Source organism: Periplaneta americana, chromosome 9, assembly GCF_040183065.1.
Source record: "Periplaneta americana isolate PAMFEO1 chromosome 9, P.americana_PAMFEO1_priV1, whole genome shotgun sequence".
NCBI classification, from domain to species: Eukaryota; Metazoa; Arthropoda; class Insecta; order Blattodea; family Blattidae; genus Periplaneta; species Periplaneta americana.
In genome coordinates this window covers 54778941-54803009 of record NC_091125.1, presented here as the reverse complement: position 1 = coordinate 54803009, position 24069 = coordinate 54778941, and the positions used below count along the sequence as shown (strand labels likewise).

The following is a 24069-nucleotide window of genomic DNA, read 5'->3' as shown; positions in this document are numbered from 1 at the left end:
AAAATGACATATCCGTAAAAAACTTAAGAAAATGCAAAAAAATGCCCTAACGAATTGCTTTTATTTAACCCAGTTTTTAATGTCATACATTTCCATATATGCTAGCAATGTTTAAACCTTCATAAGAAAAAGATGCAAAATCATTAATTGCCTTGCCCTAATGATTACTATGAGAAGATTGGAATGGAACGAACATGTCTTTAGAATACCGGAACTTATGGATAGCTAGTTGTTAAAAACAACATATTTGGTCTTCTCATGAATAATATATATATTTTTTTTAAGTATGGTATTTTGTTAGATCTTAATGTTTTCCTTTAGTTAGGCAATGCAGTTTACAGGACGCTATTGTTATTACCGTATATTGTGAGCATGTGACAGTCGTAATACAAAGAATACCACATTTTCTCGAATACCCCGCTCCCTTGAATAAGCTGTACACACCACTTTTGTAAGGGGGGGGGGGGAACAAACACAGATTACAAAAATAAAACTTTCAACAAATTTATTCACGACAAATTAAAAACAATTAAACACAAATACAATTCATTTAATAATAAATTTTATCCTGGAACAGGATCCCCCAGTCTCCAATGCATCTTTCACTTACATCAAATTTATGGGCTGGAGTACGATTTCCATGTTCTTCCACATCTATAATAAGTTTAAGTTTTTCGCTGCAAGTAAACGATCACAATCTCATATCATTAGTGATACTGATTTTCGTTGAAAATATAAGATGCACAAACTAAACCTACCACACTTGAACGTGTTTCTGACATGTACACTGCTAATCCAAATGTCATTTAACAATGTGTATCTAATGTGTAACCACTTCACTTGCATGATTCGAGTTCTGCATATTGCGGATAGATGACAGGATTGTGACCCATTTTCAATTTGTACATCACTTCAGCGGTTCATGCTGTACATGTTGTGTTTCTGTGAAGAGTTATGTCGTGTACTAGGGTGATTGTATGTGTAAGTTTAGTATAGGGAATGGGTGAGGTTAATGATGGTGAGGAAGGGAGAAGGGAAAACCCGGTGCCGGCACACAGCCTACTCCTTTCAAATAGCACCAAGGGGGCTGTCAGGTTTAATGTCCCCATCCGACGGACGAATCACTATCAACAGTGGTGTATACCTTCTCTTCATTTGCACTGCAGAGATATTTGGGATTTAACTCTGGCATATTGGTGCACAATTTAGTGATTACAAGTTGTGCACTGCCATCTCTCCTAGTCCAGAGGTAGAAATTTTACATGAAAATTATTCCTGATCCCACCGGGAATCGAACCTGGGCTGGCTAATCTAGAGACAGACGCGCTACCACAGAACTAATTCGGCAGACCCATTTAACATTTAACAATGTTAACAATTGAAATATCCACGAGGGAAGATAATGACATGTGCTACCATGTTAGGTATTACACAGGAGGAAAATTGGGTATTGTTGTCAACTTCATGTCGAATAAGCCATGCATCCATATATTTTTTTTTTTTTACTTGTATACAGTATTTTGGGGGAAAAAAAAGCGCATGGGTATTCAAGAAAATACGGTATAATGAAATGGAGGTGATGAAGTTTGAGATTAGAGTCCTAAAGCATTACTGTAAACAAGATGCTGTCATGGCTAAAAAATATGCGAAGTCGGAGGTGAGCGTGGAGCACAACAATGGTTTCAGTTTTTCAATATTGGAGGAGGAGGAGGCAATAAAGATTTATAACATCCTGGAAGACCTAAGGTATGGAATATTGAAAACATACACAGAGTTTTGGAAGGAAATTCATAAAAATATACCGTACTCGTAGGTTGTCAGAAGAACTTGGTGCTTTGAAAGATACAACACGTTGTCACTTAGAAAATCATACATATAACATATTATGAACAGGCTCAATGCAAGGTGAATATCAGTGTCAGTTTATCTCTAATTCCATGAATGATAGACTTAGCAAGAGAATTGTCAAAATGTGATGAAAATTGGATAGCGCAACCCTGACACCTCAAAACAATGACTCAATCCTTGTCAGCCTGCCAAAGTCATCATTGTTAACCAAAATCGGTTTGGCCCCAAAATAATGTAATGTGTCTGGAGGAATTTTAAAGGTGTGATTCACTGGGAGTTTGTTCCAAATGGACGTGCAATCGATGCAGATCTTTATTCTGAACAGCTAGAACGAGTTCATAAAGTTTTGAGAGAGAGTAGCCGGCATTATTAATTGAAATAGAATTCTCTTGCAACAAAACAATGTGAGATCCTATAATGCTCGAACAACCGTGGAAAAAATGTAGAAATTGGGAGGAATTAAACTACTACCACATACGACACATAGCTCTGATCTTGCACTTTCAGACTATCATCTGTATCGATCCATGGCTCACTTCCTGCATGGAAAAAATTTACAAAACTTGGAAGCCGTTGAAATGGTTATCACCAATTCTTCAATCAAAAACTGGTACCATAACGGGATAACAAACCTTTAAACCTTACTGAAAGGTGGCTCAAGACCATCCCTTATTTAAGAAAATATGGGAAGAAGAAAAAAATTCCTCAAGAATGGGGAAAAGGTGTAATTGTAAAAATTCCCAAGAAAGGAGATCTTATCTATGTGCTAATTGGCGAGGCATTACATTACTATCCACACCAAGTAAAATCTTTACTAGAGTTATTTTAAACCATATTAAAGAAGAAGTTGAAAATAAATTAAGTAGTTTCAGAGTACAAAAGACATGTAAAGATCGTATTAATACAGTTACAGTAATCATGGAGCTGTCATTAAAATGGAAAAGTCCTCTGTATTTAGCTTTTTTTCGATTTTGCTGAAACATTTTGACTCGGTGAGTAGACGAGCAATATGGAGTAAACTAGCTACAACAAATTGGTGTAAAGGAAAATAATCACTAGCATTAAAAAAAAATGTATTACAGCCATACATGCTGCGTATCTCAACAAGGCAAACTATCTGGGCCATTTCCCTCCTTGAATGGTAAGACATGGCTATTTGCTGTCACAATCATTATTGTTCATTTTAGCTTTTTTTTTGGAAGATGTAATGATAAGTGCATGTAATAGAATGTGTAAAGAAATATATTGGGGATTGAATAGGAGATTGAAAGAAATAGAATATGCAGGGGATATTAGTCTAATGTTCCACAGATTCTCAGATAATAAAGGAAAATTACATGATTTTAATATACCAGCGAGCACAGCAGGTCTGTGCTTAAATACACATAAAACTAAAGTGATGAGGGTAAATAACAATACGAAACAACTTTAGAAGAATAAATATAAAATGTGGATGAATTTGTATAGTTGGGAAGTGTAGTAACAACGAAAAGTGGTTCTGATGAGGATGTAAAGGCCAGAATCAAAAGATCAAAATTTGCTTTCTAGCAGCTTGTACCCATATGGAAGTCTAGACAAATCTCCTTAAAAATTAAAACAAGACTTTTCACTTTAAATGTAAAATCAGTTTTATTATAGAGGTGTGAAACTTAAAAGGAACAACTGAAATACATAATAATCTTCAGATCAGTATAAATAGATCCTAAGATTTATCATGGGAATCTGGTGGCCATTAACTATTTTAAATAAGGATTTGTGAAAGAAAACTTCACAAAACGAGATTTGCAAGTAAATTAAGTACCGGTATAGAAAATGGAAGTGGATAGGACATGCTCTTAGAAGCGAAAATGCAAATATAGAAAAAGTGGCCTTAGACTGGAACTGTCAAGAAGAAACTATAAATAAAGGGAGATCGAAAATTACTCGTACTTGACGAAATACTGTAAGAAAGGAAGCTAAACAACGAGGCAAAAGCTGAGCTGAAATCAAAACTTTGGCAGAGAACAGAGTTTGGTGGCGCCCTTTCATTAAGACCCTATGCTTCCCAGAGAAGTGATTGGAACTACTATTACTTTGAATGTTAGAATAATTTCTTGTCACAACATACTCTAACTAAAATTTTGCTCTGAAACCGATATTACTTATGAGACAGGCCTTGCAAGAGATGGCTCCAGACATTTAGATTTGTGGATTTTACAAGAAAGCTTCAGGAAAATTATGTTGAAGGTTTCCAGCGTAGCTAAGCAAATTTCTAATGCTCGCACAAAAATCGAGGCCATACAGTGAACTCTGATTCTGTCAACCAACTGTTTGACCTTCGGAATGGGGTAGAATCAGTGCAAGTCAGGCAGGTGCACTGTCCATACAAGTACCCATAGAACATAATATCTCAGGGAAGAGAGAGTGTCTCACAAGGTACATTCGCGAAGGTACATTGACTGATAATGGTATGAAATCAAATAGGATGAAAAGTTCAGCTGTAATCAATGTTTATGGTACCGATTGTAGCTGTCTATAGTGGTAATTATACAATGTTTATGAGCCTAGATAGATATGAATACGGAAAGAAACTCATCTATAAATAATGATTATTCTACTAATTTTAGCTGTCCTTACATATACTTAATTTATTTTATTGGGTTATTTTACGGCACTGTATCAACATCTAGGTTATTTAGCGTCTGAATGAAATGAAGGTGATAATGCCAATGAAATGAGTCCGGGATCCAGCACTGAAAGTTACCCAGCATTTGCTCGTATTGGGTTGAGGGAAAACCCCGGAAAAAACCTCAACCAGGTAACTTGCCCCAACCCGGATTCGAACCCGGGCCACCTGGTTTCGTGGCCAGACGCACTGACCGTTACTCCACAGTACATATACTTAAACATGTTTGTGGGTGTTCATGTAGAAATTCGTTAAACACAAATTAATGTAAATGACAATAAGCACATTGGATGAATAATGCATTTCTGCACTTGGGAGTTGAGCAACTCGAATCTTCAGTGTCCCACATAACATTGGAAGGACTTCAAAGGCATCACATTCAAGTGGGAAAGTAGCTTTCTTCCAGCATGCTTAATCATGTTAGAGAATATGGGGGCACTGAACTGATGATGGGTAAGTGCATGCAAGTTGATGATAGCGTTACGGCTCTGAAGGTCAATATCAATGTTATCGAGTAAATCTCTCTCACAAAAACGTTTGGTGAACTTCTTCCATTGACGAAAAAGGTATACATCCAATGGTTGAACAAGGAAAGTTGCACCAGGTGGAGTGGTTGTTATCGGTTTATCCCCCATATTTACTAACGTGATTAAGCATGCCTGGAAGAAAGCTACTTTTCAGTTGATTGTGATGCATTTGAAGCTCCTGCCAATGTTATATGGGACCTGAAGATTCGAGTTGCTCAACTCCCAACTGCAGGTATGCATCATTCATCCAATATGCTTATTGTCGTTTACATTTGTGATTAACGGATTTCTACATCAACACCCACAAACATGTAAGGACAGCTAAAATTAGTAGAATAATCATTATTTATAGATGAGTTTCCTTCCGTATTCATAATTATACCAATATCTATCTAGGCTCATAAACATAGTATAATTGCACTATGGGCAGCTACAATTGATAGGCTACCATAAACATTGATTACAGCTGAACTTTACATTCTATTTGATTTTATAACATTATCAGTCAGACACTCCGCGAATGGATCTTGTCAGTGTTGCGGAAAAGACAGAAGTTTCAAAAGAATTAGACAAAGTTGAACATGTGGTAAATATTGCTAAACAGTTCCACGTAAGTACCGACACTATGTATAAAATCAAGAGACAACGCGTCAAAAACACGGCAGGGAAGTGAAGAAGATAAAATCAATGAAATTACCAACCAATCAGAAATTAGAAAGCAAAATTTATGAATGGTTTAAGCAAAAGAGAAACCAGGGGATGCCTATAAATGGACCTATGATACAAGAAAAAGCTCTGCAAATTAACATGGAGGTAGGTGGAGATGACTCTTTCATAGCAAGCAGTGGATGGCTATGGAATTTCAAAGCGCATCATGGTATCCGCCAACTGTCAGTACAGGGCAAAAAATTAAGTGCAGACATATCCCAAATTCGTACATGTGTTATGAATATCAAGAATGAAATGTCTCATCTCGTGGTTTAACAAAATATATGTATAACTGCAACGAGACTGACTTTTATTCGAAGACCCTTTCTACAAAAACACTGGCATCAGCATCAGAGAAATCAGCACCAGGATACTCTATGCAGAAGGAAAGACTTTCTGTATTAGTCTATGCTAATGCCAGTGGTGGTCACAAACTGCCGCTCACTGTAATAGGTAAATTGAAAAACCCAAGAGCATTGAAAGATGTAGACATGGCAACACTGTCTGTCCATTACAACTCCCAGGTAAATGGATGGATGAATACCGAAATCTTCTCACATTGGCAACAGCGTTTTTGTAACACAGGTAACCATGTATTTGCAACAGAACATTTTATCTGATGAAGTGATTCTTTTGATGGACACTGCCCCTAATCATGACTCTAACATACGGTGTTCTAATGGGGAAAGAACATGTTATTCCTTGCCATCTTGAATGAGGTCGCTGATCCAGCCAATGGACCAGGGGGTAGGTCTTTGGGAGTAGATATAGTCGCTTAATTGTGAAGAAACTCGATGGAAATATGAAAGATTGTTTCAGGAAGTACACGATAAAGGATGCACTTAACAATATTGCCGTTTGTTGGAATGATCTGACACAAGATACTCTTACAAGAAGTTGGAATAAATTACTTCTCCCTGAAGATAAAAGTCAGTGAGTATTCAAGACAAACTGCCAATAGAAGTTTTGTTGCAGAGCGAAATATGTTTCAGTTCATTGATTTTTTGTTACTCTATAGGAATCTTGAAAACATTTTACTTATAGTAATTTAACATATTTTTATTTACTTAACCAAAACCTATTACGTATATTTCGTTACTTAAGTTATGGCTTCGAAGATGCTCTGGTCATTATTACATGCTGTCTTCTTGGTTTTCGCCATTAGCAGAATAAAATTTGTAACTGTGATAATAATTTATTTTATTTTAGTGTATTTTATTTTTGTTCTATAGTGTACATACGTGCAGTATTTAAAAAGAAAAAGATTGTGATAACAAATTTTGTGTATCGTGACTTTAGTTTGATATATCTTATGTAACAGTTATAACTATGATTTGTTTTGTTTTATTTTATTGTATTTTATGACATTTCAAGATGGTGAACACGTTACATCTAAAACTACACTTCTGTTAATGAACTTTGTATATCATGGCTTAAGCAATGCTATATTTTAAGTAACATTAAACAGGAAAAGACGAATCACTTAGGTTTCTTAATAAAATTTGTTGTAACACTGCAGATTCGAAGCTTACTTTTGTTACTTTGCGACAGTAATCGAGTGTAGCAGCCTTCTTTTGTGGGTCGTATATTACCAGGATAATGAACTTGGCGGATTGCATATTGACATGGCACACTGTCTCCCACAGACACTTGACAGAATCGGAGCTCTGCTGTACTGTAATTCATTCAGTTCTATCCCAACATTCTGAAATCTATCTGTTGAAGAGTTGAGAGAGGCATCATGTCATGTTTTGGCCTTGCAAAAGATTAATTCTAATAATAGGTTGGTAAAATTATTTCCTAGCTTGAGTCTATTTCTCATGTTAAATCGCTTTGGCCAGTACCTACTTTAAATTTCTACATTGTATACTGTGTAGTAAAATGAATAATAAAACAGCCAACACTCGTAAGAGCCAATTGAGTTTGGTGCTCCTGAGAAACGTAGAGAGTCTCAAAGTAAGTTAATTAACAAGTAAGACAACTCATCTTAACCTTATTTTTCTATGGCTTTCCTCTGGCGTCTAGAAGAAATGGCGACGGACCTATTCTCTTCCTTCAAAATTGTTGCCACTTAGATTTATTAGAAATTTTTTTCCATTAAATGAATAAGCGTTCATTTTCTCACATGGGATGTTATCCTGGGAGATTTGGACCTAGCATTTGTCGACAAATGGTCTCTAGCACAACCAATCCTCTCCAGTTTCAAAGATGAAGTAAAAATTACAAATAATAAACACAATGTATCATTAAAAACAAATTTAATGATAAATAACTTTAATTATGGCAATAATATTATAGAGTACAGGTAGCCTCAAGAAGGGCGTAGATAAGCTGGTGGTGGTAGCTTCAAGTAGAATATATAGTGCTAGTATCTCAGTGCTGGTAGTAGTACCTTGAAGTAGAATATATAGTGCTAGTATCTCAGTGCTGGTAGTAGTAGCTTGAAGTAGAACACATAGTGCTGGTAGTAGTACCTTGAAGTAGAATATATAGTGCTAGTATATCAGTGGTGGTAGTAGTAGCTTGAAGTAGAACACATAGTGCTGGTAGTAGTACCTTGAAGTAGAATATATAGTGCTAGTATCTCTGTGGTGGTAGTAGTAGCTTGAAGTAGAACATATAGTGCTGGTAGTAGTACCTTGAAGTAGAATATATAGTGCTAGTATCTCAGTGGTGGTAGTAGTAGCTTGAAGTAGAAGACATAGTGCTGGTAGTAGTACATTGAAGTAGAATATATAGTGCTAGTACCTCAGTGGTGGTAGTAGTAGCTTGAAGTAGAACACATTGTGTTGGTAGTAGTACCTTGAAGTAGAATATATAGTGCTAGTATCTCAGTGGTGGTAGTAGTAGCTTGAAGTAGAACATATAGTGCTGGTAGTAGTACCTTGAAGTAGAATATATAGTGCTAGTATCTCAGTGGTGGTAGTAGTAGCTTGAAGTAGAACACATATTGCTGGTAGTAGTACCTTGAAGTAGAATATATAGTGCTAGTATCTCAGTGGTGGTAGTAGTAGCTTGAAGTAGAACATATAGTGCTGGTAGTAGTACCTTGAAGTAGAATATATAGTGCTAGTATCTCAGTGGTGGTGGTAGTAGCTTGAAGTAGAACACATAGTGCAGGTAGTAGTAGCTTGAAGTAGAATATATAGTGCTAGTATCTCAGTGGTGGTAGTAGTAGCTTAAAGTAGAACACATAGTGCTAGTAGTAGTACCTTGAAGTAGAATATATAGTGCTAGTATCTCAGTGGTGGTAGTAGTAGCTTCAAGTAAAATATGTAGTGCTGGTATCTCAATGCTAGTAGTAGTAGCTTGAAGTAGAACATATAGTGCAGGTAGTAGTAGCTTGAAGTAGAATATATAGTGCTAGTATCTCAGTGGTGGTAGTAGTAGCTTGAAGTAGAACATATAGTGCTGGTAGTAGTACCTTGAAGTAGAATATATAGTGCTAGTATCTTAGTGGTGGTAGTAGTAGCTTGAAGTAGAATATATAGTGCTAGTATCTCAGTGGTGGTAGTAGTAGCTTGAAGTAGAACACATAGTGCTGGTAGTAGTACCTTGAAGTAGAATATATAGTGCTAGTATCTCAGTGCTGGTAGTAGTACTTTGAAGTAGAATATATAGTGCTAGTATCTCAGTGCTGGTAGTAGTACTTTGAAGTAGAATATATAGTGCTAGTATCTCAGTGGTGGTAGTAGTACCTTGAAGTAGATATATATAGTGCTAGTATCTCAGTGGTGGTAGTAGTACCTTGAAGTAGAATATATAGTGCTAGTATCTCAGTGGTGGTAGTAGTAGCTTGAAGTAGAACACATAGAGCTGGTAGTAGTACCTTGAAGTAGAATATATAGTGCTAGTATCTCAGTGGTGGTAGTAGTAGCTTGAAGTAGAATATATAGTGCTGGAATCTCAATGTTAGTAGTAGTATCTTGAAGTAGAACACATAGTGCTGGTAGTAGTACCTTGAAGTAGAATATATAGTGCTGGTATCTCAGTGGTGGTAGTAGTAGCTTGAAGTAGAATATATAGTGCTAGTATCTCAGTGGTGGTAGTAGTAGCTTGAAGTAGAACACATAGTGCTGGTAGTTGTACCTTGAAGTAGAATATATAGTGCTAGTATCTCAGTGCTGGTAGTAGTACCTTGAAGTAGAATATATAGTGCTAGTATCTCAGTGGTGGTAGTAGTAGTTTGAAGTAGAACACATAGTGCTGGTAGTAGTACCTTGAAGTAGAATATATAGTGCTAGTATCCAGTGGTGGTAGTAGTAGCTTGAAGTAGAACACATAGTGCTGGTAGTAGTACGTTGAAGTAGAATATATAGTGCTAGTATCTCAGTGCTGGTAGTAGTACCTTGAAGTAGAATATATAGTGCTAGTATCTCAGTGGTGGTAGTAGTAGCTTGAAGTAGAACACATAGTGCTGGTAGTAGTACCTTGAAGTAGAATATATAGTGCTACTATCTCAGTGGTGGTAGTAGTAGCTTGAAGTAGAACACATAGTGCTGGTAGTAGTACCTTGAAGTAGAATATATAGTGCTAGTATCTCAGTGGTGGTAGTAGTAGCTTGAAGTAGAATATATAGTGCTAGTATCTCAGTGGTGGTAGTAGTAGCTTGAGGTAGAACACATAGTGCTGGTAGTAGTACCTTGAAGTAGAATATATAGTGCTAGTATATCAGTGGTGGTAGTAGTAGCTTGAAGTAGAACACATAGTGCTGGTAGTAGTACCTTGAAGTAGAATATATAGTGCTAGTATCTCAGTAGTGGTAGTAGTAGCTTGAAGTAGAACACATAGTGCTGGTAGTAGTACCTTGAAGTAGAATATATAGTGCTAGTATCTCAGTGGTGGTAGTAGTAGCTTGAAGTAGAACACATAGTGCTGGTAGTAGTACCTTGAAGTAGAATATATAGTGCTAGTATCTCAGTGGTAGCAGTAGTAGCTTGAAGTAGAACACATAGTGGTGGTAGTAGTACCTTGAAGTAGAATATATAGTGCTAGTATCTCAGTGGTGGTAGTAGTAGCTTGAAGTAGAACACATAGTGCTGGTAGTAGTACCTTGAAGTAGAATATATAGTGCTAGTATCTCAGTGGTGGTAGTAGTAGCTTGAAGTAGAACACATAGTGCTGGTAGTAGTACCTTGAAGTAGAATATATAGTGCTAGTATCTCAGTGGTAGCAGTAGTAGCTTGAAGTAGAACACATAGTGGTGGTAGTAGTACCTTGAAGTAGAATATATAGTGCTAGTATCTCAGTGGTGGTAGTAGTAGCTTGAAGTAGAACACATAGTGCTGGTAGTAGTACCTTGAAGTAGAATATATAGTGCTAGTATCTCAGTGGTGTTAGTAGTAGCTTGAAGTATAACACATAGTGCTTGTAGTAGTACCTTGAAGTAGAATATATAGTGCTAGTATCTCAGTATTGGCAGTAGTAGCTTGAAGTAGAACACATAGTGCTGGTAGTAGTAGCTTTAAGTAGAATATATAGTGCTAGTATCTCAGGGGTGGTAGTAGTAGCTTGAAGTAGAACACATAGTGCTGGAAGGTACCTTGAAGTAGAATATATAGTGCTAGTATCTCAGTGGTGGTAGTAGTAGCTTGAAGTAGAACACATAGTGCTGGTAGTAGTAGCTTTAAGTAGAACATATAGTGCAGGTATCTCAATGCTGGTAGTAGTAGCTTGAAGTAAAATATATAGTGCTGGTATCTCAATGCTAGTGATTGTAGCCTCAAGTGGGGTGTGGATGTGTTGCTTTACCTCCCCCAATAAATGCTTTTCGTTATTTAGTTGTACTGGTACTTCATAAAAGACTTATCGGTGGTAGGCTATATGATTGTACCTGAAATAAAGACTTTTCATAATTATTGTATCTCCAATAAAGACTTTTCGGTAAATAATTGTACCTCCAATAAATACTTTGGTATTTAATGTACCTCCTATAAAGACTTTTCGGTATATGAATGTACCTCCTATGAAGACTTTTCGGCATATGATTGTACCTCCAATAAAGACTTTTTGTTATTTAATTGTACTTCCACTAGTTACATACCGTAATGTTATTTGATCGTTTTCTCATCATTTTTTTGTCCTTTGTGATATTCTCTCTTTCCTGTAGCTAAATGAATATTGATTGATAGTATGTTACCAAGCAACGTTTCTATAAAGAAATTCAACAATATTCACGTAAACGTTCTAATATGAACAAACCAAGAAAATGACTGTATTTTTTATTAAAGTGTGATCTTGTCTAACATCTTACTTCAAAGATATATCACCGGAGATCTATATTTAAAATTTATGTTATTACAAATGACACAAGATCTAGTATAATATGTTACATGAATAATTTATTAATTAAGAATACGAATTAACGGCTCATATATAATTAAATGACGAAGATTATCAATACGGAATTTAACAACATAAAAACTTCACTTTCAAGTGTGGTCGCTCAGTTATAGTTTCAAACAAGATGTGTGTGTATGTGCGTGCGTGTGCGTTTCTTTTGCATTGTATGTATGTATGTATGTATGTATGTATGTATATATGTATGTATGTATGTATGTATGTATGTATGTATGTATGTATGTATGTATATATGTATGTATGTATGATCCTTTCGCGCAAAAAATACCGCCTGCTGCAAATGAAAGCTACACTGGATTTTAATTTAATTTTGACTTCTTATACTTACTAATAGGGCCTACTTGCCTAAAAGTAATACAATTTTTCAAATACCAGTAAGTAAAATGATAGAGATTAATGATCACGTAATTGAAATCAGAATGAAAGTAAAATGAATCACTTTTGACAAGAATGATTTGAATATTTATACTCTTCGCCAGAAATGAGTTCCATTTCACCCAAGATTTTGCACGAGTTTCCTGAAATTTGCCGACTCCTAAACCTGCCGCCCTGGATAAGTACATAGTTTGCCACCCACTAAATACGGCCCCACATATAATATAACTTCTGAATTATTTTATCCTCTGTCATATCCAGTGGTTCTGTAAGGGAAGCCTCTGCATCGTGTTACCTCCATGTATAACATGAGTCTGTGTGTTCTCAGAAGTCTAAATTACGGTTTAATTTAAACACTCAATTGACATTATGGAAGATACTCGATATTATATTGGGCATCATTATCATAGTCACAGTCATAATAACACTAAAAAACGATGAACATTTTTTTTGCAAATAAAGACAGGGTGCATCTAATATATTTATACTGAAATCGATGTTGAAATCCGTTTTTCTCTAACACCCATAGATTAAAAGAATCGTCATTTTATGTTTTGACTATAATTTATAGTGCTCAGAGGAGTCATTCTCAAATCATCCACCTTTTAACTAATGTCACTATCCTCTTTTGTGAGTGAACTTTCCTGAAAACTTAGTAGACATGTTCTATATTCTCTTAAAATGAAAGATTTAGATCTCATAAAACATACTGAATTGTATTTTTGAACTTACTTAACCAAGCGCGCTTATGCATTAATTTACAAGTTCCACATATCTGCAGTTGGCAATTGTAGGAATAGGAATGTCTGTGCGGGATTTACTTACTTCAGTAAATAATTTAGTTGCAATGAGTGTTTGATTATACTCATATGAAGAAGTGCTTTTTACCAATCGTGTTGTATGTAATATTTGCTGTTTGTGGTTAATATAGTGAAGTATTGTACTTTATTCAGCTACAAAGTGCGAGTGTTTGGAAGATATCTCGTCAGTGTGTCAATTCCCGTGACAATTACTTTTATTATCGGGGGGGGGGGGGTATATAATAAAATCAAACAGACAAACTATAACACATTAAATAGAAAGGAACTACACATTATATTTTGGCTGCAGAGTAGGAGATCAACAGAACAAATGGACTTCTCATTCTTATTGTATAATTTGGATATCTCATCTTAGACGATAGTTAGAAAAACAAACGAAAAATCCCGGAAACATTTTCAGTCCCTATGGTTTGGGAGGAACTTACAAATCACCTATATGATTGATACCTTTGTATGACCAAAATCGAGGGCCTAAAGTGAAAGGAGAAGAAGAAAATTGTGTATCCGTATATTTAAACAGAAATTAGACAGGGTTTTACCTATTTCTGTTCCTCCCGAAATGTGGACATTACAAAAAGAAAACGTGGAATAATTAGAATCAGTTTTCCATTCAAATTCTGGGATTGAATTCGAAGACTTAGAAAAGGTGTATTATAATGAAAACAGATGGCAAATATGTGCAGATTTCAAAGAAGGATTGTTATCGTCTTGTAAAGTGGATCTGCAAAATACTGTTGCTTCCTGTGCGAATGGGATAGTTGTGCTTGATTTAAGCACTATATTATTAAGGATTGCTATCAAGTACTTCGTAAAAGCACCTGAAAAAAAAAATGGGTTTCTGATCTTCAAAAATTAAAACTCAGTTTTTGAAGTTAAATTTTGTTTATCATTGTAATTTATCTTCGTGTTTAACGTCGTAATGATCTTTAACGCTACTTTTTGTGCACTGAGCACTTCATTTGTCCTATTCCTCAGTTAGATCAACTAATGGTAATTCAGTAGAATCTGCTTTAGTAGGCCTGTGATTTTTATAATGAGCTCTATCATTTTTTTAAATTTTGAAGCATTTCATCATATCCACCCAGACTTCATCCAACTAAATGTTTTGATTTAAGAATTTGCTTCAATACACTATCATCTTTGGAATTGAGAATATTTTTCACAAACAAGTGAGATTCAACAATGTTTGATCTGGTAACAGTTTGCTTCATAATATGAACCGTTTTAATGTATTCATTCAATGTCACCTTCAATATTGCCAATTTAGCGAATTCCAATGTCAGTAACAGTGATGGAGATTGATGTCTAAAACAAAACAGCAGTTGATATTCTCAATTTTGTTATTTCAGTCACTAATTTTTAAATACAACACAAAAACATGTCCCGAAGACCTCTTTCAGGACAACTGGACACATAAAAAAAAGGGACGTTCCCATATTTTACAGGACGTATGGGAATCCTATTGATAATCAACAAGCTCCTGAAGGCCAAGCCTACCTGTATTATCATCGGAAAGCTATACCGCCTCGAAAACTTCACCTTGGCCAATTTTTAAAGTTTTTAGATGATAGATGAGATGAAAAGTAGGTGGATTTATTTTATTTTAGTTGGTTATTTAACGACGCTGTATCAACTACTAGGTTATTTAGCGTCGATGAAATTGGTGATAGCGAGATGATATTTGGCGAGATGAGGTCGAGGATTCGCCATAGATTACCTTGCATTCACATTACGGTTGGGGAAAACCTCGGAAAAAACCCAACCAGGTAATCAGCCCAAGTGGGGATTGAACCCGCTCCCGAACGCAACTTCAGACCGGCAGGTAAGCGCCTTATCCGACTGAGCCACGCCGGTGGTTAAGTAGGTGGAGAATTGGTGGAATGAAAGAGGGAAAAAAGCCACCGGCGCAGCTCAGTCGACTGAGACGCTTGCCTGCCGATCCGGAGTTGCGCTCGGACATGGGTTCGATTTCCACTTGGGCTGATTACGTGGTTGGATTTTTTCCCCGAGGTTTTCCCTAACTTTGGCAAATGTCAGATAATCTGTGGCGACTCGCCAAATCCCATCGAAGATAAGTAACCTAGTAGTTGATACAGCGTTTTAAATAGGTAACCAAGTACAAAAAAAAAAAGAAAAAAAAAAAAGGGAACACCCCAAGGAAATCCTTGCAATGTCTTCTTTGTCCATCACAAATTGCATCGGGATCGAAACAAGGGTCGCCTGGATGGAAGACATCTGCTTTAGAGCTGAACCGTAGACGTCTTCTTGTGAATCATGCAAGACGTCAATTATCTTGTCTTAGAAAGGCAGAGTTTCCTCAAGTAAGATTTAATAATGACTTCATGGGAAGAATCAACAATTTTTTTTAAATAGCCGCGGCGTATGACGTAGTTACTTTCAAGGTCCTACCTCACGGTTTTTGTTCGAAGCACAGACAGGAACGGACGTGTCAGATGAAGTGGTCACGTGGTTCACAGCGAATGAATTCCATTGCTATTATTCAGCAGAAGCTGTCTTCGGCGTGCGGATGCCTTTGTGTACAGCACTGCACTGGCATTGAGTTTATTGATTATTACAGAATTGTGTATTTATTCGACAAACAAAAGGAATAGTAGGCCATTACAAGCGTTCAATTTCTTCCTATCGCGTGTGCAGAAGATCAACAGATCCATTCGCTGAGTCGTTAGATAACTGCAAAGGCGGACTGATAAAACATAATTCACAACTGTATAGAGAAATAAACAAAGACTGGACTGTCACTGGGATCGGAGCAGTCAATCGTGAGGTAAGTTCATTTTGTACATGTATAATTGCAATGCTACAATTTTTCGTTTGAATCTATCGAATAGATTCATTATAGGGGCCAATCTCCTTATTGGTTGAATGGTATGAATGTTACTATCGATATGTATTGTTGTTATAATCAACATCTAATATGTTGCCAACTTCTAAATTAACAGTCAGTTTTATATTGTTGACTTGTAGCCTACTTCAAAATGCAAATAACGGCAGTAATAGTAAAATTTATTTTCTCTAGACCAAAAAATATAATACAAACTAAAATCACAACAGTAGTAACAAACTGTTGAAATTATTTTTATTTAATTTTTTAATTTGGTAGCATTTAATACTTATCGAATATCGAATACTAAAAACGCTAATCGAAGCATTACTTCCGCCACTGCCATCGTGATCTAGACCAGGCCGTAATGCAGGTTGTGTGACGTCACTCGATGAGTCGGGCTTTTCTATTTTAGTATACGGAGCTGAGTGAAATATATTACTTTATAGCGTGTCGGCGCTCAATTTTATTTAGTGTAATGTGTGTATAAGACCCCTTCACACTTCTTATTGCATAATATGTTGCAGAAATAATTACAAAACTGTGTTATTTTAATGTGAACGGAGTTTTACATGGTAACATAACCTGGTTGCATCAACATTTTAAGTTTGGAATGAAAGCTATTTTGAGATTTAATAAAGAAGAATTATTTATATTGTGATTTTAATTTAGCACGTCTACCTTCCTTACTTGTAGGTACAAAATTTACCACAGTCCCTCCTATGAAATTAGTGTATGTACAGTTGTGTGTTAATCTGGTAGGTTATATAAATACAATTCATTACAACCCAGTAAAGTAGGGAACAAGTAAATAATACAATTAAAATTTTATTCAATGTAATATGTGCATAAGTTCCATTTATGTGTTGCATAATGTGGCAGGAATAATAAATAAAACTGTGTTATTTTTATGTGAAGAGAATTTACCATGTTAACATAACCTATCTGCGTAAACATTTTAGGCTTAAGTTGAGAACGAAAACGGTTTTGAGATTTAATAAAGAAGAATATATTTTTAGGATAAACTTCAGAACACGGTTACCGTCCTTACTTATAGGTAGAAAATTCACCACAGTCCCTCATATGAAATGTACATACGTTATATTACTTAGTAGCGCTGAGGTATAGTTCCGGTAATTTCTGAACTGAAAACAGTTGAATTTATTTTTTGTGGAGATGCATTTGATCCTATAAGCAAGGCATATTAAAATCCTGAACGAACCGAACTAATTTGTATATGCAAGATGTATGAATACGAAGGGAACTACCTCAGCGCTAGTTTAGCCCTAGTAACATATTAAACTAATCTGACTTCAGACTGGAGTACCGTCTGAAACGAATAAATACAATTGAAGTGTAGACAAATTGCATTTATAAGTTATACGTAGCGTTATGCTTAATTATAATGCATAATTGCGAATATGGAAATAAGGAAAGTACTGATAGAATAAACATAACCTATAACTTCAACACATTAAAATATGCGTGCGATGCAACTAAAAATTGTTGAAACGTGCATAAATGAATGTGCAAGAATTTCGTAATGAAGCATGAGTGCTTATTTCAACTAATTACAATTCTAGATACTGTAACAGTAATGAAAACTATAGGGTATAATTTTTCGTAATATACTATATGTATCTCGTTTTTAGTTCAAATTGTGTATATTATCAAACGTCGTATTATTTACTCGTATAATGTAGATTATTCACAAATAAAAAGGGCGCAATAATTTAAATTTAATAAGACAAATACGGTAAACTAACAATAATGGATTAGACAAGAGTAACATCGGTAACGCTGCACTTAGGCCTAATCACAACTTACTTTACATGCCAGTCAATGTTTCACTTTCACGTATATATTATTACACATATTTAGCCTACTGTTTATAAGACCAAAATTCCACTTAACCACATAAGGGCGCAATATTTAATCGAAATAAAGGCAGGTATTACACATACGAACTTTGCCTGCAACAACGTAATTTTCACACAAAAAATAATATTATACCTTAAATTGCAAGTAAATTGTGTCTCAAGTGTCTCACAATCACTGTTTAAAATTTTACTGACGCAATTACACTGCATTTCAGAGAAATATATGTTATTCTTCATGCACTGCAACTAATTCATATGGTTGAAAGACCGCCTTTCGCGATCAGCTGTTAAGCGAGTCACGTGGTCTGCCTTACGGCCTGTATTAGATCACGATGGCAGTGCTTCCGCTGACTTTTTTTTTTTTTTCTATAATGCATCTGTTCCCTAGGCCTATAAAAACTTCAACTAGAAACACATGCATTTCAATAGCAGGTCCTTTGAACTGTTTTCTTAGCAATACTATAACGACTGGTAAACCAATGTAGATTTTCGACCACCGGCGCGCGGCGTAGCTTAGGCGGTAGGCGCATGTGCCTGCGCTCGAGCGTCCATTCAATTCTCGCTTGGGTTCATTAACTGTTCGGCTATTTAAGAGGTTTACCCGCCTATTCACAATGAAAATTAAACATAACTTAAGCGTTAACTTAAAAATGTAAACGTTACGGTAAAATAAAAAAGTCATTCACGATGGGAACATAAACATAACCGCAAAGATACTTGGTAACCATGGAAACATAACGACGACGTCATTTCCTCATATTCTGTCGTATACTTCAGCGCTCTACGATGGAGTTTGCAGACTTTCATGTTAACGTCTAACGGTAATGTAAATGTCAGTGTTTATATGAGTCATTGTGAATGATCCCATTTGGTAACCTGACCGCAAACTTCTGTGTTTATGTTACGTTTATGTTTAATTTTCATTGTGATTAGAGACAGGTAATCACAAGGCGAATTCTAGATTTCATCTCCCGCCAAATATCATCTCGCAACCATCAATTCCATCGACGCTAAATAACCCAGTAGCCTACTTGATAAAGCATCGTTACATAACCGATTAAAAGCATAGGTTTTGAAAGGTAGACTCACTGATCATGTGGTCATCATGGTGTAAAATCATTGTTTATGTAGCAGCAGGGCTACCATATTGTGTGATGTAAAATAGAGGACACCCATAAAAATTTGTTTTAATATTTATTTACTAAGATCATTGACAAACAAAGAGGCCTATGTCTTACACTTTTAATATCGAAGTGTAACCACATGAACCTTGTATCGTAATATACTATTCAAAACAATCATGTACGCTTAGAATTCTCAAGTTTTTGTTACAAATTGCGGCTACGGCTATGCTTACAAGTAGGGTTGACTCCGTAGCTGGTAATGCATTGCTGTTATTTAGTAGTATGTTCAGGTGGTCTGAAAATAGTTTGAACTAATTTATAGTGATTTTGATTTCCTTTGTTTTGGTTAATTAGTATTTAAATTTGAAATTACTTACGAGGTTTTCATATTGATGTTTATGAAATGTACATTTAACATAGTAATTTTAATTTAGCATGTCTTGAATATTGATACAGTATTGTAGGGTAATATGTTTGTAATTTAATATTTTGAGATCCACAGTCAGACTTGGTCATCAACAGTGTGTTCAATGTAATAGTATTAATAAGGACCTGATGATGCTTTGATTAAAGCGAAAAGGTTTGTTCAAATATGAAGAGTCCATTGCAAGAATGATGGATGTCATTTGGAATACATTTTGCAGGAGAAGCAATTGAAAGTTTGAAATGCTTAGCGTTCAAAGCTTAACTGTGATTTTCTGATCATTACTGGACAATGACTATCAGTGTTAATGCCATATAACTCTGTATGTACATTCTATATGTCTTAAGCTATGCATTGACAGTCTTAGTTCATTTTCGACAAGAAAGTGACATCCATCATTCTTGCAGAGGATTCTTCATATGTAATGTATAATAAGATGTGATATCAATATATTCAGCCAATGATAAGTAAAGACGAAAATATAAAAAAATAAATTTCTTATACAAATACTGATCTGAATAGCAAAATGACTTTCAAAATAAAGAACGAAGAGTGATTTTTAGCGTTGTTGTCCACACACTGAAACATCTCGACGATTTTTCATGAGAGAGCAAAGAGGAACTTGGAATTAATTTCATTTTGTTTCACGTATCTCTGAAGACGACAAAAATCATCAAAACGCTTAGCATCATCAATATGTACTCCCTTCGAAATTACAAAATCATTTCTTCCGTTCCGAAAACAACTAAACTTTCCATTTTATCCGTACATTTACTACATTTACATTTTCGTTTTGCCATATTTGTGAACTTCGAACCGACTACGATATAAAAAAATACTTCTATTCAAATTAACTCGACTCATCACTCAACCAAGAAGAGCACGCAGACCAGACCATCCACTTCCACTCCAGACAAAAAGACAATGAACAAATTGTGGGCTCATTCTCGATCCCACAGTCCGTTTTGAGAACAGCGAGGAACAACCTAGAGAAGTCTGCAAAGAAAAACGAGCAATTTATCTATCATGCTGCAGTGATTTGGGGACCAAATATTGCCTAACACCAAGACATGGGACGGGAGTCCTTAGAAGTCTTCGAAAATTAAAAGTTCCTACAGAACCCTGGACATGATATCCTCCACTGCACTCAAGTAATCGATTTGCATAATTAATCATCATTTTTATTCTTTATAAAATGTAATTTGTCTTGTAGCCTAAATTGTTTGTTGTATTTCCAATAAATTTTTCAATGATAGCCTACCTAACTAGGGTTTCTATCAAAGAAAAAATTGAATTAAACATAGATATTCATTTAGAATTGATTAGGAGGCCGATTATTAAACACTGGTTGGGACGGCTACCAAATATCCATCCATCCATCCATCCATCCATCCATCCATCCATCCATCCATCCATCCATCCATCCACCTACCTACCTACCTATCAACATTTTCATGTTGGCACTACCGGAGCAATGATGTATTTGCGATATATCGCATGAAGCACGTCCGGTTTCAAAAATGTCATTCGATCGGCACATCTTTTAAACATTTAAACATAACGTTTCAAATGAAAACTCGGATAATCATACCTTTTCATAAAACCCGCCCGGACGGATTTATTCTAGGCAAAAAAGAGGATATGACCGGGGAAAAGAGGACGTATGGTAACCCTGTGTAGCAGTAGTAATCAGTATTGATATTCAAAAAGTTTAAAAACCAGTTCTCTTTCTCTCATGTGTACCTATCTTAAACATATGCTGTATATACCCATGGTAATTGCAAACATTACTTAGAAATAGTTTAACCACCGGTTCGTCAGAACCGCTGCAAACTGGCCGAATATCACCACTGGTAGTAGTAATAAGGTGGGGTGTGATTTGAAGACCTGTGACTACAAGTTCGAAAATCACAGCTCCGAGAAATCGCCTTTTCCTACCAATATGCGGCTCATAGCGATGGCGCCTGTTATGCGTATATGTGACAACTGTAGATCAGAAGATTCATACTATATTTTAACCTGAAGGAAAACATAATTGGAATCTAATTAAATAACGTCCCACTCAAAAGGTTAACGTCGGCAACTTTTTGAAAATCAAGCCACGTCAACATATCGTAGAACATATCGTCGCTTTTCCGGAATACTGTTGCAACTCAAAACACCTGCCTTGTACAAGAGAGCGTGATTTAACTTTCACACAACATTATTTGCTTCCCATTAATAGCGATGCATATACAGATGTAATTCTAGTAGAGTCAAAAAGTAACCGAACATATTATGTAGCTTTGTTTCAGATGACATGTAACCATTTACACAACACCGCCTTCAAAGTACGCCCCCGGGCAGTGACACACTTCTGCCAGCGTCCATACCACTTCTCGAAACATTCCTGCAGCTCATCTTCGGTCACTTCCCGTAGAGCGCGCGTCGCATGAATTTTCACTTCTTCAGCTGACGCAAACCGCCATTCCTTGAGTAGGGATTTGACCTTTAGAAATAGGTTGAAATCTGCTGGAGCAAGATCTGGAGAACATGGTGGCCGTGGAAGGACAGGTATTTTGTGTTGTGCGAAGAATTCGCTTACCAAGAGCGATCGATGTGCTTGGGTCCTTGCCACAAATTGGGTCTTTTTCGTCGAACTGCATCACGAAGACGTCGAATAATTGTAACATGCGTCTCCTTACTGACAGTTCGACCCTCAGGAATAAACTCGAAATATACGACACCCTGGATATCGAAGATCACTTCAAGCATTACTTTCCCCTTTGATCAATCGGCGCACTGAGTCTATACGCCTGTAGAGTAGGCCACGTACCACACAGACAAAGCAGAAAAGTTGCCTATAGAGCATGGCGTTGGCACCCGAAGTTCGGATAGTTTCTGACTACTAGTATAGAGTTTAGCACAGATATATGGTCCTTCATCCTATTAGGTTGCCTTTGCACGGAATCTGTCTCCCGGGCGACAGGTAAATGCTGTAAAATGCTGCCTACTATGGCGGAAGCATAAATGGATTATGAAACCTGATTTTCTAACACTTGATTCGAAATTTAGAAAAACTTTTCCATTGATATTAACTCCTTCTATTAAACCTGCCATCCATTATTGGACAGGTCTTAGATTTTAGTAACATGTTAATGTTTTTTTTTTTTTTTTTAAAGTGGGTTAGAGTAGAAATTTCTCTCTCACACACTCGTTGTTTTTAAACATTAAATTTAATAATAGTGAATTAATGTAATCTGAACGCGATTCTTAGTTTTTTAATGAATTATCACAGAATAATAATCATCGTGAACCGACTTGAAAAATAAAAGATGATTAACTCTGTCAACTCATACACAACCTAAGATTAGAACAGCGGTCTCAAACATGAGCTGATCGGCCAGACCTTGCTTCTTCCGGAATAAGACTGCCCTCACGAGGAGTGTTGCCAACTCAGAATTCCATTTGCCGCTGCACAAGCTTAAAAAACCGCTAAACTGTAGTTAAAAAACTCCAGATTTTTCTTAATACATCACTTCCAAATTCGAAATACAAACTATACATCTTGGGGAAATGTATAAGTGCAACAACATTTTTCAAGTCTTCTCAGTCCTGCTCGAATGGTCAAAATTGTATTTAGCTTGGAATTTTCCATCCTGTTGCTGTGCTTTTTCACAAGAGAGCAATTCCACATGTAACTGACTGACATTTACAGTACACTTTGACAGCAAAATGTCTGCCTAAATTGTGTAATGGGTTGAAATTCGACTGTGTCACCGCAGGATTTTATAGAGGAAAGTGTACACTTAAGATACATATAAAAATAAACGTCTTTAATAGAAAAAGTATACTATTTATTTACGTCCAAAGTGTGTGTAACAGACTGACATAAATGTCAACTCTCTCTACGGGTGAACATGGTTCTCCACAGATTTCTCTGAAATGTCATTCCTGATACAATTTTGCTAAATATAGTTCGGAAAGGAAAATGTAATCTTCAGTTTAAGTTAAAAACGACCTCCAAACCACGATTAGTCCTGGAGTTATGGCCGAAAAAATGATGTGTTACAGACTGACCTCATTCTGTAACTGACTGACATCTCTGAATTTTAAAATAAAGTTGCACTTACGGAACCGTAAATAGTACAAACTAATATGAAACTTGATAAGTAATTTAAATGAATAATACGTTTTCCAGAATACAAAAATTAGTTTGCTTAACCATGCATCTTAAATAACACAAAATAATGCAGATACAACTATTACATAGGCCTACTTAATAACATATAGGCTATAGTTCTTTCTCTGTGATTAAGTACTGTATATACAAGCCATACGCATTGGTGTTTAATTTTAGGACTATAAGAGTGTCGCAGCAACCTTGACAGCGCTTATCACTCTATATGGCATCAATTCCCCAGCGTAAGACAGTATGTTACGTTATCCAAGCGCGTTCCTAACAGTCTGGCACTGGCCTCCTTATCGATTACGATAAGGTGACGCAGATCACAGT

At 36.0% G+C, this 24069-nt stretch overlaps 1 protein-coding gene across 2 annotated transcripts in view; it reads left to right on the top strand.

Annotated features, from left to right (window-relative positions):
• The first annotated feature begins 15743 nt into the window (after positions 1-15743).
• LOC138705939 (uncharacterized oxidoreductase dhs-27-like) overlaps positions 15744-24069 on the top strand; it is a 32648-nt gene continuing 24322 nt past the window's right edge. Inside the window, exon 1 of one of the 2 annotated variants that reach the window (XM_069834743.1) lies at positions 15744-16089. The gene's annotated coding sequence lies outside the window, so the exon portion shown is untranslated. The remainder of the gene's footprint in view (positions 16090-24069) is intronic. The other variant, XM_069834741.1, reaches the window with a different exon arrangement.